Here is a 23,353-nt window from a genome sequence, read left to right on the forward strand (position 1 = left end):
TTTAGATCAGGCAGACTCCTGGGGAGTATAGACCCTGATTTCAGGATTTTCCACTCTTTGTACTAACTCAGTTGACTGCCTCATTCAACATGATTAATATACTCTCTATCTGGGACTTGAACTGCTCAGAGGGCAGCTGGCTCACTATCGTTCCTCAGAGCAACCTCTAACACAGTGCCGCTTCACAAATGTGGTCTTGGTTCTTCCTATGCTGAAAAGACGTGAAACTTACACGATGCATTGTGAAAAAAATAGGCATCCCCTTAGCGCAAATATTCTGGAGGACAGTTTAAACGTTTTCCCAACCTCACAGACCCGCCAGCCAATGCCTGGGACGTGTGCTTCCAGGCTAGCTCAGAAGGACCCAGCCCAAGAAGCAGAGGCGAATGCTTCTGGTTTCTGTCCTTCCAAAAAAGGGGGTAGGTATTTGAGTCTGTTTTTGTGTGCTTTCTACTTGGTGCATGGAAGCCAAAGGCAGTGAAAAAAGTGACCCATGTTGTGCTGAGCCCAGTACTCGTTCAGGAGTCCTTAGTGGATGCGGAGTGCCCGGGGAAACCCTCATATAGCTCCAGCCCGATCCTTTTCTTTCCCACCTCTTTAACCGTACTGAGTCTCAAACCATTGTTGAGACTCATTATTGAAAGTTGAGCACACAGTGGCAGGGGCCAAAGCCTGCGGCTGTGTGCGCCCGAGATTAAGACTTTTATCTGATCTTCGACAATTTGCAGAGGAAATCCTGTTCCAAGACTCAGAGCCCTGAGTGAAAGGTTGCCAGCAAGTCCTTCCCTCCCACCTGTGAGATAAATCAGGACACCTGAAATGTGAACACGGGCTCAGTGTTTATAAATGTAATAATCTCACTTCCTGTGACTCCATTAATCCCCCCTCCTGCCTTTTTTCTTTTAAACACGGCATAACAAAGTCTCTTGGCAGAGGCTGGCTGGGTGTCCTTAGAGTCCTCATGTATACAGGGTCACAAAGCAGAGGTGGCTAGCAGGGGACAGATGCTCCCCGCTGATGAGACCAAACAGCCCGATGTGAGGAAAACAGGATTCCCTTCTCTTTAGGAAGAGCTGGTGTAAACTGGGGAGCGAAACAAGATACTCCCTATAACTGAAGGAGGGAATCCCCAAGACAGAATTTGCTTGCGGTGCGGGGGGGGGGGGGGGGGGGTGTCTGTCCTGATTCTGTTCCTTTTCCCACCACTCCTCCTATTAGTTCCTTTACTGCCAAGCAGGAGCGGATCTGCTGATCGGCTGGCCCCCAGGTCCCCCCTAAACTGTGCTAGGTGACTGGGGGGGGGGGCAGTACACAAGAAAGGAAAGTCATGGAACTTGCCCGAAGGACCTCATGCTCACAGGGACCGCAGGAATTACGAATGTGATGATGTGAGAAAACAATGTAAGAGCATCAGGCTACAGGAGAACCACCCAGAAGCAGGCAAGAAAGGGAAGTCTGGTTCTAGGTACGACACAGCTGAGGGGTCTGACCCCAGTACCCTCACCTGGGCAGCAAGGGGGCTCACAGACAATTCCTGAGATCTTTCTGGATCCGGCATTCCCTGATTCTGTGACAGCCCCTGCCAGAAAATTCATTAAGGATGAAGCCAGACCCTGCGGCCACCTCAGGAAACTGGAAGCTCACTGCCTCGTTCGTTTCCTTGTGTTCACAGGGGCAGACCATGGCCACCGCACTTGCGGGGAAGAGCGAGTCTGCAGCACCACTGGCTCACAGGCACTTGAGGCTGTCCCCTTCGGATTCCTCTCCCTGATGGGCTACTCTGCCCAAGGCCCAGTGGACAGAGCCCCTTTTTTGTTTTGTTCTGTTTCAGCCTGTGAGGAAAACGAACTTGCTAGTCAGTATGGAACTGTCCTGAGGGGAAGTGGGGGCTGGGAGGGAACCTTTACTTCTGCCCAACACGGGACAGAGAAGAGAGAGGGGATGCCTCTCCTCCTCCCTCAAGCGCTGCACCCTTCTACCTAACAAACAAGCAGGTGTGGAGGTTGGGAGCCCAGCCTGCTCTGACGTGGCCACGGCCAGCCCTTGCGATGCGGGCCGCCGGGTAGAGGTTGGCGAGAGCTCACCTCACACATCTGTCCCCAGCGGCACATCCAGTGACCTCACAGAGGGATCTAGAAGTCCACCACGGCGGGAGGATTTCCATCATGGAAACAGGTGCACAGACCTGGCGAGCTGGTTTTTAAACACCTATTAGCACATGTGGTGGGATGTGCCTGCTTCTCAAGCAGACGACCTCGCTCCCATAGACCTCTTGTGGGCACTGACTCAAGTCTTGAGTGCCTTCGTCGCACTGAAAGGCCAAACCGGGGCCTGGCCACTGCGGTTGGCACCCAGGCCTCCTGATTCCCTACAGATTCTTTCCCCTGGAGAAAGGGAAAGCAGTTTTCTGTGGCAGCTTTTCTAATCCATCAGCTACCAATTCTACACCAACAGTCACTACTGCTTGAGGAGCTCCTAGTTTCCCGGCACAAAACTGGGCACTTTGTGTAAGTTTTCGCATCCCATTTCACCCCCAGCGTGGCCTTATGAAGTAATTTCCTCCATCTCATAGTTCAGGAAGGTGAAGCTTGGGAGGTTACCCAGCTTACTGGTGGCAGAGCTAAGATTTGAACTCAGAGCTGCCTGACTCCAAACCGTGCTCCTTCCAAAGTCTTTCCGTTACACAACATGCCAACTGGAAGTGAACAGTGGTATTCCTCCTCCTTGAAAATATATCCAAATGATATCACTTCTAGGTAGGGCCTCAAGTATGGCACAGCTCCCAGGGCCACCATGCAATCAATATTACCCTTCCCAAAGACAAACCACCCTCCCCCACAGGACACACTTCCTCTTCCCCCTCCTCTACCCCAGCCGTTGTCCCTCCCCTCCTTCAACCTCTACTCAGAACTTACTTCCTCCTTGAAGCTTTCTCTTATTAACCCCACCCAGTTTTGATCACTTCACCAACTTTGCTTCTCCTCCAATGCTTAGACTCAAATTTATAGGACATTCCTTTTGCCTTATTTTTACAGCTGGGGGCCATTGGGTCTTCTTCATCGAGCTGTACCTCGCCCCTCTCTTTTGTGCTCATCCCATGGTGCCTGGCAGTGAGTGCTGTCCCCAGGGGCCTCTTGGGGTGGACCTCCTTTGTCTGTGTCTGTGGGCCTAGGAGTGGCCTGTTCTCCCCATCCATGCAGCAGGGTGCAAGGACATTCTCTCGATGATCTGGCCAAATGACTCAAGTGCCCTGTTTGCTCTGGCCGAAGATGGTATTAGTGTGGAGCTACGGCAAGAAGTCAGGAGAAAGAGGCCCGGCCAGATTCATGTCAACTCTGGGAATTCTTCTTTCCAGACCTCACGCTCAATGAAACTTCTGAGGACTTTCTTTGTCTTGGGCCAGACGAGGACTTGATGCTCTCTCTAAGAGGGTCTTAGGATTTCTCCTCATGTCCTTTCTACTCCCCACTCCCTTAGATGGACTTATTTGTTGAAATTAGCAATAGAGCAGGAGTTTGGGGCTGGGTTTGAGGAGGTATCTCTCTGTTTGATCAGTGGGGTCTGAAGGGTGTGAATACATAGGTGAGTACGAGTGGGTGTTTGCTGGGGAGAACGGGGCTGAGACAGGAGCTGGGACACAGTCACACATGTGACTATGTGCTTCAAAAGTCCTTGAGTGGACCTAGAGTAGAGGCTGGATCTTGGGTCTTCTGCGGGAAGATACCAGAAGTAACAGCTGGTCTGATTTGCATTTGGGAAGCCAGACTGTTTCACACAGCTCAGCTGATGCAGGGAGCCATTCCTCTGAGGGTTTTCCTGGCCAGCTAGGACTCCTCCCTCTTCCCAAACTCCTCTCCTGCCTTGTCCCCTACTCCCCCCTGCCCTGAACGCGTATAATTCCTCCCCCCTATAAAGACCCTGCTGCTGTTTCACACTCCATGCTTCTGTCCTCCTGACACGTTAACAGGCCTCCCTCCCGCATGGCCTGCCGCTTTTAGACTGGCACACACAGTTTTCACAAGAAGGGTTTTTGTGGTTTGGGTTTTTTTTTTTCCTTCATAAGTTTGCAGCTGCTAGTTTTGAAACCACCAGCCCTGGGGCAACTCAGTCAAACAGAGAGCAAGAGAGAAAGAAAAGGAGAGAAAATAAAAGGAGGGGATGAAAGATGTCTGTAAATCGTGTATTACATGCAAAAGGTCTGTGTGGTGGCCACATCCTTGCTTTGACTTCTCTGCCAGGCTTCTGTGAGTGAAGGGCTCTGGGACACCTTTGGGTGGGTTTGATGCAGGGTGCTCCTTCCCCAGAGAGGGCCCGGGGCCTGTGCTCACAGGTGAGATGTGAGGGGCTGACATTTTTGGCCGTGATCTGAAAGGGGACCTGGCCAGTTTCCGAGGCACTGCTCAAAGACGTGCACAGGTGTGGACATACAACCTGGGCTTGCTGGGGACAGGGGAGAGGTGGGTGGGAGGAGATGGGGGAGACCCTGATGAAATTCCTGAGTATTCTGTAAGGATCAAGTTCAGGCTCACCTAGGGTGTTACTTTACATTTGAAAAATAAGTATAGTTGGCCCTGAAACAACGTGGGGGCTCGGGGGCGTGGAACCCTGTACGGTTGAAAACCCACCTCCAGCTTTTGGCTCCCCCAAAACTTAACTACCAACAGCTACTCTTTTTTTTTTTTTAAATTTTTTCATGTTTATTTATTTTTGAGAGAGAGAGACAGAGTGTGAGCAGGAGAGGGGCAGAGAGAGACGGAGACACAGAATCCGAAGCAGGCTCCGGGCTCTGAGCTGTCAGCACAGAGCCCAATGCGGGGCTCGAACTCACGAACTGCGAGATCATGACCTGAGCCGGAGTCGGACGCTCCACGGACTGAGCCACCCAGGCGCCCCGCAACAGCTACTCTTGGCCGGAAGCCTTGCCAATAACATGAACAGGCAATTAGCACCATGTTTTGTACATTATATGCATTCTATACTGTATTCTTACAATAAAGTAAGCTAGAGCAAAGAAAACATTATTAAGCAAATCATAAGGAAGAGAGAATATGTTTATACTGCCCTGCTGTAAACAATCCGAGTATAAGTGGGCCCGCAAGGTTCAAGCCTGTGTCGTTCAAGCGTCAACTGTATTTAGCTGAACAGAGACTTGAGGCAACACGAAGAGCCAGAAATAAACGAATCCAGAAAACACTTCACATTCGGGTCTCCCCTTGCCACTCCCACATTCACTGTATTTGTGGCAGCTAATTATAGTTTTTATCTAAACCAACAGAAAACCTAGAGTCACAGCCCAGAGTCATACCCCTGGCCAGAGCATGGAGGCCTGTCAAGACGGTGAGCTGGCAAGCTTATTCTGGGGGGCTTTTGCGTGTTTTTCATATGCTGGCATCCCGACTTAAACCCCATAACTCTCTGTGGACCCTGATGAAAACACTCCTCCTGGGGGTTGGAGGGAGAATCATGGTCCTATTACGAAGTTGATGAGAAAGGGCTGGTCCTCCAAATCAGGCCTGCTTCGACCTGAATGGGCAGAGACAAGCCGGGCTGTTGTGAATCTCTGCTTCCACAACCCTTGGTTTGTGCCTCTCCTACAACAACGAACCTATTCTAAATTCATATCAGAATTATTTGTGGTCATGTTTCTCCTCACCCTCTCTCTCCACTTGCCCCTCACCAAATTTATGGGGGGGGGGGAGGGGAAGACTCTTGAGGGCTTGGGATATGTTCTCTTTGGAATTGAATGGAATATTGGTTGCCATACTGTCTTATGAAAATGTGTACTGATTTTCCTGTCACCTGCAACATAAAATCTGATTCTCTACAGCCTGGCATTAAAGTGTTTTAAGAGTCACTTCGAGTCAATTCTGACTAGTTTCCAGCTTCCCTCAACTTTTGTGGCACTCTTACTAACATGGCACGTTCTTTCCCAAGCTCATGTTCCGGTTCGTGCTGCTTCCCTCTCCCTGGAATACCCTGTCAGGTACATTCCGAGTCATTGTAGAAATCAGCTCCATTGTTACCTGCACCCTGGGGAGCCATCCCCAACCCTCTTAGCTCTTTCCAGCAGTTAGTCGTTCCTTCAGTTGGTCTCCTGTGACACTTTGTACATGTTGCAAAAGCACTTCCTGGTCTTTAGCCTCTGAGTGTCCGTATATGCCTGTTTCCCCCAGGGGACGCTGAGTTTTAACAAAGGCAGGGACCATGTCTCACGCATCACGGCATTCTCAATGCTGCACACTGCCCAGAAGTAGTAGGTGCTCAGTACATGTGTGATCATTAAATTAACGAAAGACGGAATGGATTCCATTCCATTCATCCATCCCTTGGAATCCCCAGTGGACTCTTCCTCTACCTGTCCTCCTTCTTTCCTTCTCTGCCACACGTAGCCACCTCCTGACGCTCAGGCCATATATGGCGCTAGGAATTCAACTCTTTTATTTCCATTTCTGAAATGTCTAGATCCTTGTGCACAAGCTTCGTAAAATTATGCATAGCCACTGCTGCTCGTCATGCTCCTGGGCCTCCAACATTTGGAAAGATACTGATTCAGGAGGCCCTTTATTACCCAAAGATATAGACACCCATGAAGACGAGCCTTCCTGGATCACAACATACCTCATCCATGAAGCCTTCCCACACCAGTCCAAACCCACAACGATTTTCCTTTCCTTCTGACTTTTTTTTTTTGGCTTACCTCCCTTATGCTGCCTGATTCCCTCACTTTCTCCTCAGTTCCCTTTAATTACTCCACTGTTGTTCTGGACTCGTATGCAGTTGTCATGGATATTCTTTTCTCCCCATTCTCTGGAGACTCCCCCACGGTTCCCATCACTCGATACATGATCAGAATACAAAATGAATGACTGTGGTAGATGTCCCTAGGTGGACTTTCTGCATACTGTATCACTCTCCAGACAGGGTATCCCCAAGAGAACTTGACCTCCTCTGATTAGCTGCTGGATGCAGCGATATTAATTAGCCACATCTCAATGAGCATAATTTCTGTTATGGAATAAATCCCCAATAATTTGCACATTTTTGAACCACAGTGTTGCACTTTACGGTGGAAGCCATACCACTCAGTTTCTCAGTTCAAGTATTGATAAAAATTGCAGAACTCTTCCCAGTAGAGAGAGCTGTGTCCCCTGGAGCCTGAGCAGCCATATCCTTGCAGAGCTCGCTTATACCCCAGGGCCACAGACGAGAAAGTGAATGCTTACCGTGAAGGCCAACTGTAGCCAAGTAGGCCAGGAGGGGTTTTTGATGTCTACAATCACCCAGTTGGTGTCTCCAGCCCGTTTTGCCCCTTGTCTGAACGTCCTCCTCCTGTACTCCAGTGGGGCCTTCCCCTCTCTGGGTTGGGCCTTTCTACAAGGCATCCCTTGATAAATTCTCTTCTGCCTTCTCTTCCTCCCCTCCCCCACACCCTGTCAAAACTTGTTCGGTTTGCTACCTTCACAGGACCTTGCTCAGCTAAGCTCATATAGTAAATGCAACCACTCAAGTCATGTCAACCAGTAACTTTTGCGTTTTGACGTGAGCTTCCCGGAGGCTCAAAGAAACGAGCTACTGGTGACCATTTCAGGCAGATGGGATACTGGTAATGGGAGTCCAAGGCTAGCCATGGACACAGGAAATCTTCCTCCCACCCTCTCCCTGCTCCAGGATGACCAGGAAGTCTCTGACTCCAAAGCTAGTCAGTGGGGTTTTAGACTAGAAGGGTAGGATAGGAGGTCCCCCACAATAAATCCCTGGCCTGGGTCACCTGGCTTCAGGGTTTGAAAAGTCATTCAATCCCTTCATTCTTAAAGTTGACCTTCTAGGGAGTCTGGAGCTGGCAAGTTTCAGATTCATTTGCGTCAACATGTTGTTTGGTTAATGCAGCTGAGCATCTAAGCCCATTTTCTTAGAAACAGGAAATCCCAGTGTGCCAAGAGTAAACAGATCCCAGCCCCCAAAGGTTCGAGTTCATTTAGGAACTCCCTGACCACAAGGGTCTGTGGAGCTGTATGCTTGAGTCAGGCTCACTCTCCTGCCCATAATGGATCTTGCACAAAGAAATCGGTCTCTCTTCAGCTCAGCACCTAGAAGAGCTGTGAGCTGAGCCAGGCTCAAGAGAGGCCGGGGGTAGGTTAAGGACAGGATCCTAACGTCAGACAACATGGAAAAGTATCGAGGGTCTTTTGTAACTCAGGGGGTGTTTCCCCTGAGACCCCCACCACAGACTCTTTGATTCCAGTGGCTTGCTTATAATTCTTTGTATCTTCCACAGCAGCAGGGAATCTTGTCTGTTTTATTCTCCATCCCACCACTACCACCACACGGTGTCCGGAACGGGAGGCACTAAGTGCATAGCTAAGGGGATGAACGAACGATTAGCTAAGCGGCACCATGAGAGTCAAGGCCTTCGTGAAGAAGCTTGCCCGGGCAGGCTTCGCAAGGCATCATGCAGGGGTCAGCCGCCATGGTCCTGAGGGGCTCAGAGAGAATTCTCGTGGGCAAACTTGTCAGCACTCAACCGGGAAGGACTGATTCTACCAAAGCGGCCGGGAGGTTCCAGCTTCGCAAGGTGAGTTGAGCAAGCTCAGATAAGTGGAGGCTGGAGGAGAAGAAAATCAGTTGGCTGGCTGGAGGGGGAAGGGCAGGGGGCTGGCCAGGGGGGCTCCCTCCCACGGCAGAGATCCCGCTCCCTGGCCAGACAAAGAGCCCTCAGACGGCTACCACCCCAACCTCTGCCACACACGGAGAAGGCGAAAGGGCCCGGCCTCTTGCTGACAGCCAGCCCTGCTGACCCCGTTTGCTGTGAGGGGGCAGACGAGTGGCAGACGGCCGCCTCAGAGGCTGGAGTTGCTGAGCAGTGACTGAGGAGCCTGACAACAGAAAAGAGGCAGCTCTTATTCTATTCTTAGTAGTTGCTTTCCACGTATGTGTAAGTCAAACATCCTATGCAAAAAGAGGCCTCGGGGCAGCAGGAAATTCGGAGTTGTGGGTGTCTTTGTGCTATCACATCAGGTCCTGGGTTTGCCCGTAATCCGGTCTCCGCGGGGCTTCCGTGGGGCGAGGCCAGGGAGGTGAGCTGAGGCGGGCCCCGCCTCCCCGGCCTCTGGCTTTATGACTCAAGGGGGACTCGGTGACTTTTCTTAACATCCCTTTTTCAGCATTTCATGTGGGTTTCTTTCTAAAGGCTAGAAAGAATACTTTATTGAAATCAAAAAGAAGTCTAGCCCTGTTAAACAATGCCATCCCAGGTCCAGAAACTGGGGAGAAGCAAAACAACATATACTGAAAGCCCAGCACTTAACCCTCATTTAATGCTTCACTGTGCATCCGTTAGAAGTGGTGATGGTGGCTCAGTTGGTTAAGCGCCAGCTTAATCATGACCCAGGTCATGATCTCGAGGTTCGTGAGTTCGAGACCCTCGTGGGGCTCTCTGCTGGCAGCTCACAGCCTGGAGCCTGCTTCCGATTCTGTGTCTCCCTCTCTCTCTACCCCTCTCCAGCTCACGCTCTGTCTCTGTCTCTGTCTCTCTCTCTCCCTCTCTCAAAAATAAATGAACATTAAAAAAAAAATTTTTTTTAAGTAATACTGTAGAATAGTATTTAATGATACAGGGAACATCTACAATTTAGTAAGAAGAGACTAAAAGGAGATTGCAAAACAATAGTGCACATATGCAGGAAACAGGTTTACAAGGATGCAGTGAGAGCTTCTCAGGGCCATGGCCATTCTGGCTCCTGCAATGGCCCGCTTTCCCTTTTAAAAGCCTACTATACTTATCTACTCAATAAACTCTTTCTCCCCATTCTGATCTTGGGTCTCCAATTCTTTGGTGCATCTGGGGCAAGAACTGAGCCACCTGGTAACAATATGATTCTGGTTATATAAAAAGAAGGCATATATGTCTAGATATTTGCACTAAAGAAACTATAAGGAAACACACCGACACATTAACTGGTTATTTTCCGCACAGTGGGACTCCGGGTGCTTTTGTAGTTTTCTTTCATGATGTTTCCACATTTTCCAAAGTTTATCCAAAGCTGATGTATTACTTTGGAAATCACTATTTAAAAAAAAAAAAATTCTTCAAAAAGACATAATGCATTTGGGGCGCCTAGGTAGCTCCGTCGGTGAAACGTCCGACTTCGGCTCAGGTCATGATCTCACAGTTCTTGTGAGTTCGAGCCCCGCGTTGGGCTCTATGCCGACAGCTCGGAGCCTGGAGCCTGTTTCGGATTCTGTGTCTCCCTCTCTCTACCCCTCCCCCACTCGTGCTCTGTCTCTCAAAAATAAATAAACATTTAAAACATTAAAAAACAGACACGATGCATTTGATGAGCAAAAGAAAAACTTAAGCTACAACACAGAAAAGGAAAAGAAGGAGCAGCCTGTGTAGCATCTGAGGCAGGTGTGCTGAGGGAGCCATTTCTCTTGGCGCTGGGTGGATTGTGATGGACCTTACCATCCTGTCCCTGACTCTCTGTCTCCCCTCCTTTCTCATCCCTACGCAGCTCTCTTCCTTCTGACCGATGACCGCGCAGGGCTCCAACAGCCCCTTGCTGCCCTGTGGCACCTGTCTGCCGGGCATGACTTTCGGCTTGTTTGAGGAGAGCAAGAAAAGCCAGGGCGGCGCAAGCAGATGTGATGAACGCAGCTCCGCTTCCCAAGGCCAATGTGAGTCTCACTTGTGGCTGGAGAGCACCTGAGATCTCTCCAGGTCCAGGGAACTCATGCTTTGTGCACCCAGAGCCCTCGCTGCCTTGGTGCAAAGCCCCACTGGAGAGTTAATTAGCAAGATGTCAGCAACTCCCAAATGCCACACCTGTCAGACACTGGCTCCCTCGGGTCCCCAGGAGAACGTGTTCAAGCTGTAAGTAAGTAATACATACAGACGCATATGCTTTGTATATATGTACACAAAGATGCACGTATACACGCACGCGTACATATATGCACGTATCAGACACACACATATGAGAAAAGAGGGGACAGATCGAACGTGTGCGCACACACCCCATTTTGTCCTCACGGCATTATGAAATGGTACATTTTCTTCATCTAACTGATGAGGAAACTGAGAGTCTAAGAGGTTAAGTCACAGGGCCAGAAGTGGCAGAGCTAAGAATCTGAACCCAGTCCTGCATGTCTCCAGAGCTCTTAACCGAGAGCCCCGCTTTCCCTCTAGTGTTGCCGTCCCGGCAGGCTGCTGTGGTTGTGGTACGTCCTAACGCCCCATAATTACTGGGTTCGACCCGGCCTCCAGAACAACTGTGACAAAATTTGTGGAAATGTTCACAACAGCTCTCGACTTCCAGGTTCTGAGATCAGAAACGGAAGTTTCAAAATACCGAAAGTTCGTTTATGTTGAACACACTGCTTAGGCTAAAAGCAGGAAGTCCGAGAAAGCCTGATCTCATGAGATTTTCAGCCCAATTTGGATCCACATCTGCACTTCTGGATTTTCCACTGAGTCCAACCACCCTCAGCTGCTCTGAGCTTCTGCCATTTCACCGACCCTCCACCTCCCGCACAGGGCATCGATAAGTAATAAAATCTGCTGCAATTCACGAAGACGTATCCGGTGATTGGCCGGTTGCAAGGTGATGAGCTGGGATAGTCAGGAGCGAGGAACAAATGAAGTCTGAAAAGCATGCATGTTGCTTTTTGTAAAGTTACAAAAAAAGAAAAAAAAAAGCGAAACACCCAAAAGCTCGAAACAATAAGTCATCCAAATAATGGCCTCTGTTCTTCTCTTGCAGGTGCAGGAAACAAGTGGAAAGGAATCTGGCCACCTACTCCTTCCCTGCAGACCTGGCCTCCCCATTGGTCAGATTCCAGCGAGGCTGGAAGAAGAAGGGCAGGTGGTGGTGTTCAGAAATGTGCTTTGCATCACCAGCTTTGGGGGAGCCTCAGAAGGTTGGGGAGAATCGCCTCTGTACCCCGAATCTCATGGGGAGTGAGTCCCGTGTGTCGTGGATGCAAAATCTGTGACTAGGAGAAGTGAAGTGATTTGCTCAGCATCACACATCTGGTGGACAGCAGGAGCTGGCATTAGAACTCCAGTCTATGACATCCGGGTCCCCTTTTTCCGGTTAGGATGGCTGTCCTGCCTGCCTTTCAGCACTCAAATGAGTTAATAGATGTCCTAAAGTTTGTGTGTGCGTTTTTAAAAATTTTTTAAAGTTTTTGTTTATTTATTTTGAGAGAGAGAGAGAGAGAGCGCGAGAGCACAAGCAGGGGAGGGACAGAAAGAGAGGGAGGGAGAGAGAGAGAGGATCCCAAGCCGTCTGCGCGCCGTTCGCCTGGAACCCGATGCGGGGCGCGAAGCCACAAGCTGTGAGATCGTGACTTGAGTCAAAATCAAGAGTCAGACGCTTAACGATTGAGCCACTCAGGCACCCCTAGATGTCTTAGAGTGAATGTTTTCTGGGGATGCCATTATGGATGAGGCTTCCCTGTTCAGAGGCTCCCAGGAACAACCCGTCCCCACCATCCCTGGCGCCACCTTAGATACCCCTGTGGGAACATCTGAGGGCTTTGGGATAACAAGAATCCCCCGCGCTTTGTGATGCAGACTCCTCTACCCATGGACTGGCGCACATTCCCTTAAAGCACGACTTTAACTCAGCCACACCCGACTGAAACAGTCCAGGAGAGGTGACGGACTGCATCTTAGGGCCACCTCCTCCCCAGCACAGGCACACAGGGGTCACTGCCTTGCCTTGTAAACCTGCACAAACGGGGTGCAGAGCAGATGCGGCACGACGCCTTCAGCAGCCGTGTGGCCTTGAGTAAATGACCTAACATCTCTGGGCCTCAGTTCCCTCATCACAAGGTGGGAGTTGCGATATATATACCTCACAGGTTGGTGGGGGAACTAAAAGGAACACACGTGGATGCAGGCTCCTCCCTCCCTTCCCTGCAGTCCAACACCATCCTTTTGGGATAAACCCCAAGCCTGCATGTCTTGGAAGCAGCACCTCTGGGTCCCAGAAGAACCGCCAGAAGCTGGAAGAAGGCTTCAGATTGGCAGCATATAGGCTTTCAGAGGAGTTTCTTACACTTAGCAATCATCACACACACACCGCCTGACAGCAAGCCCTTCGTGAGCCTGCTTTTCTCTTAGTGAATTTCCTGGGCATTTCCTCTCTTCTGACACGGGCCCTGCGCTGTCTCCTCTGCCCCATCACAGGTGCACAGGCTTCGCTGGGCACCCTGGTTCCGGGTGCGCTTGGAGCAGGGGTGAAGAGGGTAATCTCCCCCTCCGCTTGAAGTTACAGCGGGAGGAAACAGGGCCTTTCATGTGGCAGGGTCGGGCATTCTCCCTGGAGCGGGTACGTTCCCCGGAAGCCAAGCCGGTGGGCAGAGGCCCAGGCCGCTGCTGCTTCCTCCCCACCTTGGAAAATTACACAGAGTGCCACTTTGCCCACTGGCTGCCGGGCAGATGCCCCGCTGCTGGCTGAAACTATTCTACCTCCTTAGGATGAAAAACAATAATGTGCCATGCCCACAGTGACCAGCGTGCCCTTTCCTCTTCCTCCTCCCGGCCCTGGAAAAAGTACAGGATCTGTAAACAAGTCATTAGATTCGAGATCCTGCCCAATTTAGACTCTTTGTCTCAGTGTTCTCCAGAGTAAACTCGTGGTCACACCCACCCAAACCAAGCAAAGCCCAGAAGGAATGCAGGGCCCTGTGGCCAGGCTAACCACAGCTGACCCCACGATGCCCAGGGCTCGGTGCACTCCCGGGGCTGGGAGGGGCCCGCAGCAAGCCCTGCGAGCTCAGGTTCCAGCGGGGAGAAGAGCAGTGCCCTCGGACCGGCCCACAGCTAAGATCCTGGTCTCTGGGTTCAATTCCCCAAAGCAGTTTTAATTTTGCAAATGTCTCCCCAAACTATCAAAAATCCCAAATCCACCACCTCCTTTGAAGTCTGGCAAGAAAACCCCCAAGATCAGCTTCTCTTTTATTCCTGTACTTCCCGTACAGGCAGCCTTCTAGAAAACAGAGGTTGGAGAAAATGAAAGTCAATGCCAAATACTAACCAGACAGAAGACTTTTCCCCACGCCCCCCACCCCCCACCCCCAGCTCTGGCATTATGGGCTGGGGAGCTGGGCCCCTCTCCTGCTGCTGAAGATCTGTTTATTTTGCACTCCATAAAGGGAAACCAGGCCCTTTTCTGACATTTTGGCTCGGAGGGGGTGGGGAGAAAAAGAGGTCCAGAATTTAAACTCAAAACCAGATCAGCTTCTCTAAATCTCCTGGTGCTTTTTCTGTGATGCTTCAATGGGCCACATTGTACGAATCAGGCTTTTAACTCTCCCAGCCCGTGATGCCGACATCTCTAACCCCTGCGAAATGCCATAAACTGCAATGACCCCTTCTTGACTTCCCACCACGCCAGTGCGCCCCAGATGAAATTAGGGACAGACGGCGCTCACAGGCAGCCTGTATTGCCAGCCTCACTGGCCTGCCTCTGCTGCCCGCCAGCAGGGAAATCTGCTGTGCCTGAAACCAGGTTCTCCTGAGCTGGACGGTGGCTTCCTTTAAACAATGAAACAGGGAATTTCCTTTGTCCTGGAAATGTTCCGCTTGTCATCCACGTTATCCTTATCAGCAGACCACAATGCAGCGAGGAGAGGCCCCAGTGTGCTCAGGACCCGGGGGGTATCATTGCAAAATGTTTTCTTCGCTTTTTCCTCTGCCTTGAATTCAAAGCATGACCTCTACCAGCGGAATTCAATCAGGTCAGCTCCCAGATTCCCCAGTGGGGAAATAAAAGTAGCACAGGCAAAGTCTATTGTTTCCATCCCAAGAAGGTAGAGATGTCGTTTTCTCTCTTTAGCATCCCAGTAGATGAGGTGGGATGGGGGCGAGGGGAGGTAATAAGAAGGCGCTTAAAAATTGTTTAAGATCTCGGTAATAAAACATAGCCTAGATCCCGCACTGCCCCTGCACTGCCATAAGGTTTTCCCCAAACGTGCCTGGCATCTGTGCTTCAGTCCTTTGCCGCCGCGCTGGCCAGTTGAAATGCAATTCATTTTCTATTTGGACAAGTTTGAAACTAGATTCCCGACCCCCGGCCCCCACCACCCCCCCCCCCCTTTAAACAACAGGAGAGCAATACAGTTAGGAAAAGGGGTGGAGGCATGTGGAAACACCAGAAGGCCAAAGGAATTGCAAAAATAAACTTCTGCTAATGTTAACACTCTTGTATTCCAGGGAAGGCATAATTAATTGTATATGCTTAGTCACTTAGCAACCCCGAACTCTTATTCTGAAAAGCTGAAAATATTTCACATATGTAGTGAGTAAAGTCTTTGGGATCAGACAGACCCTTCTAGCTGCATAGCTTTTGGCAAGTCGCTTGAGTTTTCTATGCCTCCACCCCTTCTCATGGGTAAAGTGTGGCTAATAATAGATGTATTCCATGGGCTGCGGTGGGAATGAAGTGCTAAAATGCATTTAAATTGCTCAGGACAGTGCCTGGCTCATCAGTAACTACTCAATAAATGTTATTATTATTATCATCATCATCATTACAGATGCCTCCTGCAAGGTTGTTTTAAAGTAAAAGGCCCAGTAATTCCAGAAAAGATCTTGAAAGCCAATCCCAGCTCTGAGCCTCTCTAAAGTCTCCGATCACAGAGCTTTCTCCGAAAAGGAAACACCAGGTAAGGAAAGCCCACCTCCTCAAGGAGGTGTTTACTTGTTGCTGTTGTTTTATTTAACCTTGCGAAATGCTTTCAAGGCCGTCTTTATTACAACATGGCTTTGAGGTAAATTTATCACTGGCAGGATCTCCCCCTTCGGCAGTGAGAAAACGAAGGCCTGGGGAGACCTGGCCCTTGCTTAAGGACCCACAGCCCTTCATAGCAAAGCCAGTGAGCATGGCTTCCAGGGCTCTGTCTGCCAAAGAGCGGCCTCGCCTTGCAGGTGAGGAGTCACGCCAAGCTGAGACCAAGTTGATTCCGCCAACTGGAATTCTCCAAGGTGGAAGTCAACCTCCCAGAATCCTCTTACCCTTGAAATTTCTGGATGCATGGTATATTATAAGCATATCAACCACTACCTGTATATTCTATGCTCTCAGTTAAACACTGGTGTGGTAACGTCTGCAAAGGTCATTGTCCTCTTACCATTTTCTTTATTACACTCTACTTGCCTTGACTGCAGAAGAGAGAAGCTAAGAAAACGGCTCATGGACGCACAGATAAGGCCTGGAGGGACCTTGGATAGAGTGACGGAGCTTGTGATGCTGAACTTAGCCGTGCCACGGCGAGGCTGGGGAGGAAAGCAGCCATTTCATTCATCCGCTAATTCTGCCAAGACAGATTGAGGGCTTACTTCTCTTTTAGGCTTACTCCTCCTTATCATTCAAGGGTCACCCTCAATGTCACTTCCTTAGGGAAACCTTTGACCTCTGAGACTAGGCCAGGTCCCCAGGTTATGCTCCCCTGAAGCACCCTGCACTTCTGTTTTCACAGAGCTCTTTGCTCTGAAAGCAAATGGCTCAGTATTTGTTTTCCCTCCATCACTGTAAGGTGACGGGGCAGGAGCCTCGCCTGTCTTTATTTACTACCGTATTGCAGCGCCTAACATAGAGAAGGTGCTCGCTAAGTACATGAACCTGTGCCAGGTGCTGAGGTCTCCAGGAAAAACTGGCCGAAAGTCTGCCCTCAAGGAGTTTATGCAAACATTAAAAACCCATGCTTAACGCAGTATGACAGGAGTAACTACAAATTGCGACAGCCACACAATTGTATTCTACACACACTTCCTCACTTCGTTCCAGACAAAATCTAAAAAGAACAAACGTGGAAGTTTTCAACCCAAAGGGACATTTTTCTGAAAATGCATGAGGCACAGAAATATGGAGCTAGTTATGGAGCCTATATGTAATCGGGATGAGACTATGAGAGACTCTAACTGGCCGTTCACTGGGGCCTGTGGATTGATCTGTATTTTAATTCATCCTTTCTGGAGGGCAGGCAAGTGTAGAAGCAGACCACAGTGGTTCGTCACTCCTAAAACCATCCCGTAGCACTAGGCTTCAGGGAACTTTGCCTTGTTTTCTCTGCAGCATCGATCCATCCTTGTTTTAAGCAATTCGACTCAAAAATGCATGCCACAGATTCAGTGATGGGCATAGGACTGACCTTCACAGTGATGTCAAACTGAACACTTTCTTTTTTTTTTTAAGTTTATTTATTTATCTTTGAGAGAGAAAGCGTGAGCGAGGGAGGAGCAGAAAGGAGGGAGAGAGAGAATCCCAAGCAGCCGCCACACTCTCAGCGCAGAGCCTGATGTAGGGCTCCAACTCGCGAGCCATGAGATCACCACCTGAGCTAAAATCAAGAGTCGGACGCTGAACCCACTGAGCCACACAGGTGCCCCAACCTGAAGATTTTCTAAGTAAAAGCCACCACAGGTCCACTCGTTGTGTGTCTCTTGGAGAAAAACTAGGGTGTTTATTCCTCTTGCTAATTTCTGAAGCCACATCAGGTATAGCATGTTCTATGTTCCTATTATCCATGGGTGAGGGCCACAAAGGAAAGAGAGAACTTGCCTCCTGTCTCGGAGACGTCAAGTTTTTGATCTTGGTAACTGATAGTACCACAGAACAGTACAAACCAAGGGAAAACTCATTGGAGGGAAATTGGGGTTCAAAGAAGCCACTCTAGCTAGTTCTTTTTAAAAATAAGTTGGCTTGTTAATATTTATACTTAAGGAGAAATCTTCCTACAACAAATTATAGGGATCTGGGAACTAGAAAAGCCAACCATCTATTAATAGGATGGAGCCCTACATAATAGAAAATCATATATTCACAGCAGCACAAAGTATCAGAACTGAAAACGACCTTAAAAATAATTTAGCACAATGCCGGCATTTTATAAACTCAAATCACCATGTAGTACAGGATTCTCTTTTTTTCTGAGGTCATTTTTCAATGAAAAGGTATATAGAAAAAGCCCATACCTTTTTTGGCCAGTCCAATATACATTTACTCACAATTTGTGAATATCCCCATGATCAATTCCAAGTGCCTCCACTTTATTGAAAGGAAAAGAAAGCATTATATTCTTACAGGTCAGCATAGAATTGGTGAAGAAGCCGGGAGACTACAGAGTAAACTTACTTCCAGCTCCAGGCCAACGGTGGTAGTACCTGGATAACGCTGGACATTTACTTTTCGTTTGGTTTAATGTCAGTCCTAAGAGGAAGCGGAAGTGTTAGTCTCCATTTGGACAACACACAGCTGACTCAATAAGAAATAATCCAGGTACATGTATCCTCTGACTGAATTCAGATTTTAAGATGCTTTTGATGTGAATGATGCAGACTTGTACTATCTGATAGGGAGTCACTAGCCATATATGGCTATCTAAATTTAGATGAACGAAAGTCAAGTGACATGAAATGAAAAATTTAGTCCCTCTTTCGCCAGCCACGTTGCGAGTGCTCAGTGGCCACTTGAATTTGCGAGGCTAGTGGCTACCATATCGGGCAGTGCAGAACACAGCATTCCCACCTTTACAGGAAACCCTACTGGATGATTCTAAGACGTGTCTCTTCATCTGCCACTCTCCTTTGCCTTTGAGATAAGGCTAAGGAAGTTGAGAACTACTCATGACGTTTCCCAAATCCCTCACCCTAAAAATTATGCAAGAGCCATATCTGTCATAAAGCTTCCTATGCATCAATACTCTCAAAAGAGAGATATCTGAACCTTCCACAGCCCAAGAAAAAGTTGCTCTCTTCTACCCAAATCAAATCGAAAACCAGACATTCAGAGTTACTTGGAAAAGATGAGATTTTAGCTCGTTCCAAATGTGTAAATGTTTAGGCAAGACATAGGACGTAGTTAAGATGGCGGGAGGATGAGTTTGCCCAGAACCTTCATATGATCCAACCTCACAGAGATAGACACCACTGTTAAATGAAGTGAGTTTCCTGCAAGGTGGCATTTATTTCCATTGTGTGAGATGTTCTTCATAACTTGAAATACATATTCGGGATGCTGCACCATCTCTTTACCTTCACTGTGTGGTTTTTGTCTAAAAAACAGACTCATCCTTCAACAGAGCATCAAGATCTTGGTGGTCACTTGTCTTCCGGGGCAAAGAAATAGGACTGATTTTAGCTAAACTGCAGTTTCGGAAGAACTCTAGATCACTCTCTGAACAACTCAATGTCCAGCCCCATGGACTGTGAAATCCCAATTCTGTTGGCTAGGAATACAACTCTAGTACATTATTCAACATGTTTGGAAAAAAGAGTTACGGAGAAGCGAGAAGCGCTGAATCCTCAATCCTAAATGTCTGGATGAGCACTTTAAAATGAACTGTCAATTTCATGTTCCTTTCTTTATGTCAGTATTTAGCGGCTTCAGTGTGGGTAAAATATTGGCAAATGTTCTCCCTCTCACTTCTGGTCACATAATAGTATTTGGTTGCATGGCATAGCCTGGAAGACAGAGATACAACCTCTCCTGCAGCAGTGATGACACATGATGAGAAGAAAGACTAAGCTTGCTTTGTCTAGTCTCACGTGGGAAAACAGCCATGATTATTCCCGACTTCGACACTGACAGAGGACCATCTTTGAGACAAATTACTTCTTTCATTCTGCTGTTCCTTCACTCCCATTTAAATCAGTTAAACCTATGATGCTTCAGACAGACCAACACAACCCAAACAAATTCACAGCCGTTGCTCAGGGGAGTTCAGATCTCCAGTTCCTCCTAGACTGGAAAACGCTGCTTTCTGGAATGGGATGGTAAAGCAGAGCTTAGAGAAGGACTGAAATGTTAGCTCCGCTCTGAATGAACCAAGTTCAGACCTGGCCCTATATTGCCTTCACTCATGACCGCAGGGACACTGAGACAAGAACAGAGGTGGTGGCACAGGTGAATCAGTCAGGAGAGCCAGTGGGGCATCTGGCCAGCTGGGGTGGGGGGGATTTTAAAACTGTTCCCAAGGGAAGGTTGTAAAAGCTATGTGTGTCATATTCCAGGAGGACTCTTCAAAAGCAGAGACAAACCTAAACAAAAAACAAAACTGAGCATTGGTTGGACAAGAGAATTTTATTTCTCTGGTATTTTCAGTTTGACACACTCTCTTTATCAGCAGCACAAGCCTGGAATTCCTGAGGCTGCACTCATATCCTGAATTCAGTTTTTACGTAAAACCTCCATTGATTGGGGATGGGAGTTTCACGAGTATAACAATGGCCGGATACGAGGGAGGGAAAGGAGGAGTATGTGATGTTTGGTCTGTACTGATGCATTCATAGGGGCGAGTGTCTTTATGGGCAATGAGATATGAATAAGTAGCCGATTGACAAAATTAACCAAATGCAAGTAAGTCTTTGGAATCATTAAAACCAGAAAAAGCAACCAAACCCCTGGCTTCAATTGAAGAAACATTTTTATTATCTGTTATGTACAAACACTGACTCGGATGGGAAGAAAAACTAAAGTAATAATAATTAGCATTTACCTAGCACTTTACAGGTACAAAGTGCTTTTCCTTCTGTACTTCTTTGAGTCTTACAATCGGTCAGTAAAGCAGCTGGAAAACTTATATACCTTATAATTATTATCATTACTCTTCCTATTTTACAGATAGGAAAGGAGAAGATTAAAGAAGTTACTATGTGGCCCAAGATCACACAACTAATAAGTTGGTTTAAATCGAGATTTTGATACTTCAAAATGGCTTACTTACTTACATGGCTCCCATGAAACCATCTGCCACTCTCATAATGATTTTCAAACCCCTCCAGCATCTCACTGCCAGCCTTCACAAGATTTTTGGGCCCCCCTTCTTAGGCAAGAAGGACCACACAGCACACAGCATTCCCACATTACATTGTGTGAGCACAAAGTGACATTTCATAACTCAGGCCGACTGAATATTGCTAACCAGCTCCAAAGAATAATGACAGAAGGGTGATTCCTTAGTAAAAAGTTCAAACAAGGCTCAACAGCAAAAATGTTGCATGATTTACAATTGACAGTAAGAAGAACCATGTAATGAGCCACTCAATAGTCAAACTGTAGCAATTCATTAAAGCCTTGCTCCAAAAAATTCAAAGCAACTCATCACTCCACATTTCTTGCCAAATCCGTGGGAGAAGAGGGTTCCTGCTAGTAGTTTTAATCCTTTTGGGTGGATGGAGAAGCTGAGGTTTAGAAAGGGAGAGTAACTGGCCCAATGTCGTCCAGTCAGCCTAAGGCCAAACCAGGAGCAGAACTGAAATTACCCAACCCCTTAGCATTTTAGAGGGACTGATACGTAGATAGGATAAGGGGCCTCTTCTCGGGGAGCACAGATCTGCTTCGGAAGAGTCTTCCGCTAATGTGCAGAGGTGTACCCGGATAGGCTCATCATTAAACCTTTTTAATGTCTATGAGGCAGGGTGGAGGATGAGGTTTGCTCTAATTGCAGACCACTAACTCCCTCTGATCCCAAGGGAGTTGAAAGCAACATTCGCATCTGGAAAATGCCAATCCACCTGTTCCTCCTCCCATGAAACTGACCATTCAACCGACAGCGTGTTGGTGGCGTCGACTGGCTACATTAAGGACTCCTATGTTTCATGTGACACTCCCTTGAGCCTTCTAGAAGACCTGAGGTTAGAGCCACCCCTCCCTTGCAGTAGTGGGCATACCTAGTTGCCCAGCTTCAGTGATAGCCCTTATTTTTCCATAGGAGTTCACCTGCACCTAGGCATCTGTCTCTCTCTTTACCCTAGTAAATGTGCACGTTTTCTGCACAATACTTAAACGTTCTCTCCTGTTTCCAATTATTTTTAACAATTAAGCATGCAAATGTCTGAGGAACATTTATTAAAATTCTGTGGGCTTTTAGGAAGGAAAAAAAGATGAACCAGCATGAAACTGAATCATCAAAGAGCTCTTACAAAACCAGCATTTTGAGCCTTTAATTGGAAGTGAATCAGAAACAGGCGTGTGAAATTTCCCATGAAATACACACAGGGTTTTAAAAATCAATAGCGGAGGGGCGGGGGCGGGGGAAAGGTGCTCTGGGCAGAGAAAGTGATGGGAAGAAATGGTTAATTACGATAAACTCCAACCCAGCCCCACTACCTGGTCATGGCTTGTCTATAAGCCTTTCTGGGGCCAAATTTGGGGAAGGATGTGAGGATGACCCTGGTACTCCTTTACCACACTACAGACCCAGTAAGTATACAGAGATCCGCCAATCTCCAGAAAGAAGGGCTTAGAGGCCCTTGCGTCCAGAGCAGCAAATCCACAGGCCTGCGTACCTTCACTAAGTCACCCTGGGAAAATTCTCCATATGCCAGTTTCCTGAAATGACATTTCCAAAAAAGTAGTCTGCTCGTACTCCCTCCCCTTTCTAGAACAGTGCAGAAAGTACAGGCGCCCCTCAAGTTCTTGCCCCTAGAGAAGTCCTATGCTGCACCAAAGACCCTATTCGAACGGGATTACTTGTGCCCTTTGGCCCAATATACTCTTATTGAGGAGAATTCCAAGGCCCTTAGAAGAATCTCTACAGACAGGATTATCAGGGCTGGAGGAGCTACAGGAGTTAACTCATGGATCTATGTTCTAGGATTCCTGATTGGTCACAAACCTGGTACAGGGCTAGGGGCAGAGTACGTGCCAGGAACAGAAAGGTCTGAGGCTCATACATGTACACGTGCAGTCCCTGCCTTTCCATCTGGAGTTGCCAAAGCAGGGTATGTGGGGCTTAGTACCCCAGTAATCCCTGACCCCACTCTCACACATTCTCCTCACGCCATATTGTTTCTGAGTTATTTTCCTCTTTGAAATACCCTTTCAATCTATTTTCATCTAGAGATGATGCATTGAGGATTGCGTTGGGAGAAATCCGTATGAATTAACAATGATGAATTAGCCCTCTCATCTTAGAAATAAGTTGCTTGCCTGGGGAGCCACATTTCAGTTTCAGTTTGTTTTCCATTTCAAATCAGTGATCTTTGGGGCGCCTGGGTGGCTCAGTCGGTTAAGCATCCGACTTTGGCTCAGGTCATGATCTCATGGTCCGTGGGTTTGAGCCCCGCATCGGGCTCTGTGCTGTCAGCTCAGAGCTTGGAGCCTGCTTCGGATTCTGTGTCTCCCTGTCTCTCTGCCCTCCCCCACCATTCTCTCTCTCTCTCTCTCTCTCTCTCTCTCTCTCTCATAAACATTAAAAAAATTAAAAACAAACCCAAATCAGTGATCTTTGTAGACAAAAAAATGACTTTAGTAACATTTGGTGCCTGCATGATTGCTTAGATGCCTAGCTGGTTTCTGTGCAAAGTGCCACTTTCAATTCCCTGGGAGTATTGTAGAGTTGTAAG

General features: G+C 48.1%; 1 protein-coding gene and 1 long non-coding RNA gene across 6 annotated transcripts in view; one reads left to right on the top strand and one right to left on the bottom strand.

The window, feature by feature from the left end:
• The window catches only part of FLI1 (Fli-1 proto-oncogene, ETS transcription factor), a 129,730-nt gene that overhangs the window by 84,602 nt on the left and 21,775 nt on the right, over nucleotides 1-23,353 (bottom strand). The window lies entirely within an intron of this gene.
• On the top strand, nucleotides 7,770-12,137 carry LOC113593248 (uncharacterized). The gene is made up of 3 exons (XR_008290567.1): nucleotides 7,770-8,572; nucleotides 10,512-10,674; nucleotides 11,760-12,137. It is a non-coding gene; the product is annotated as an uncharacterized LOC113593248 (long non-coding RNA).

This window comes from Acinonyx jubatus, chromosome D1, assembly GCF_027475565.1.
Source record: "Acinonyx jubatus isolate Ajub_Pintada_27869175 chromosome D1, VMU_Ajub_asm_v1.0, whole genome shotgun sequence".
In the NCBI taxonomy this organism is placed as follows: Eukaryota; Metazoa; Chordata; class Mammalia; order Carnivora; family Felidae; genus Acinonyx; species Acinonyx jubatus.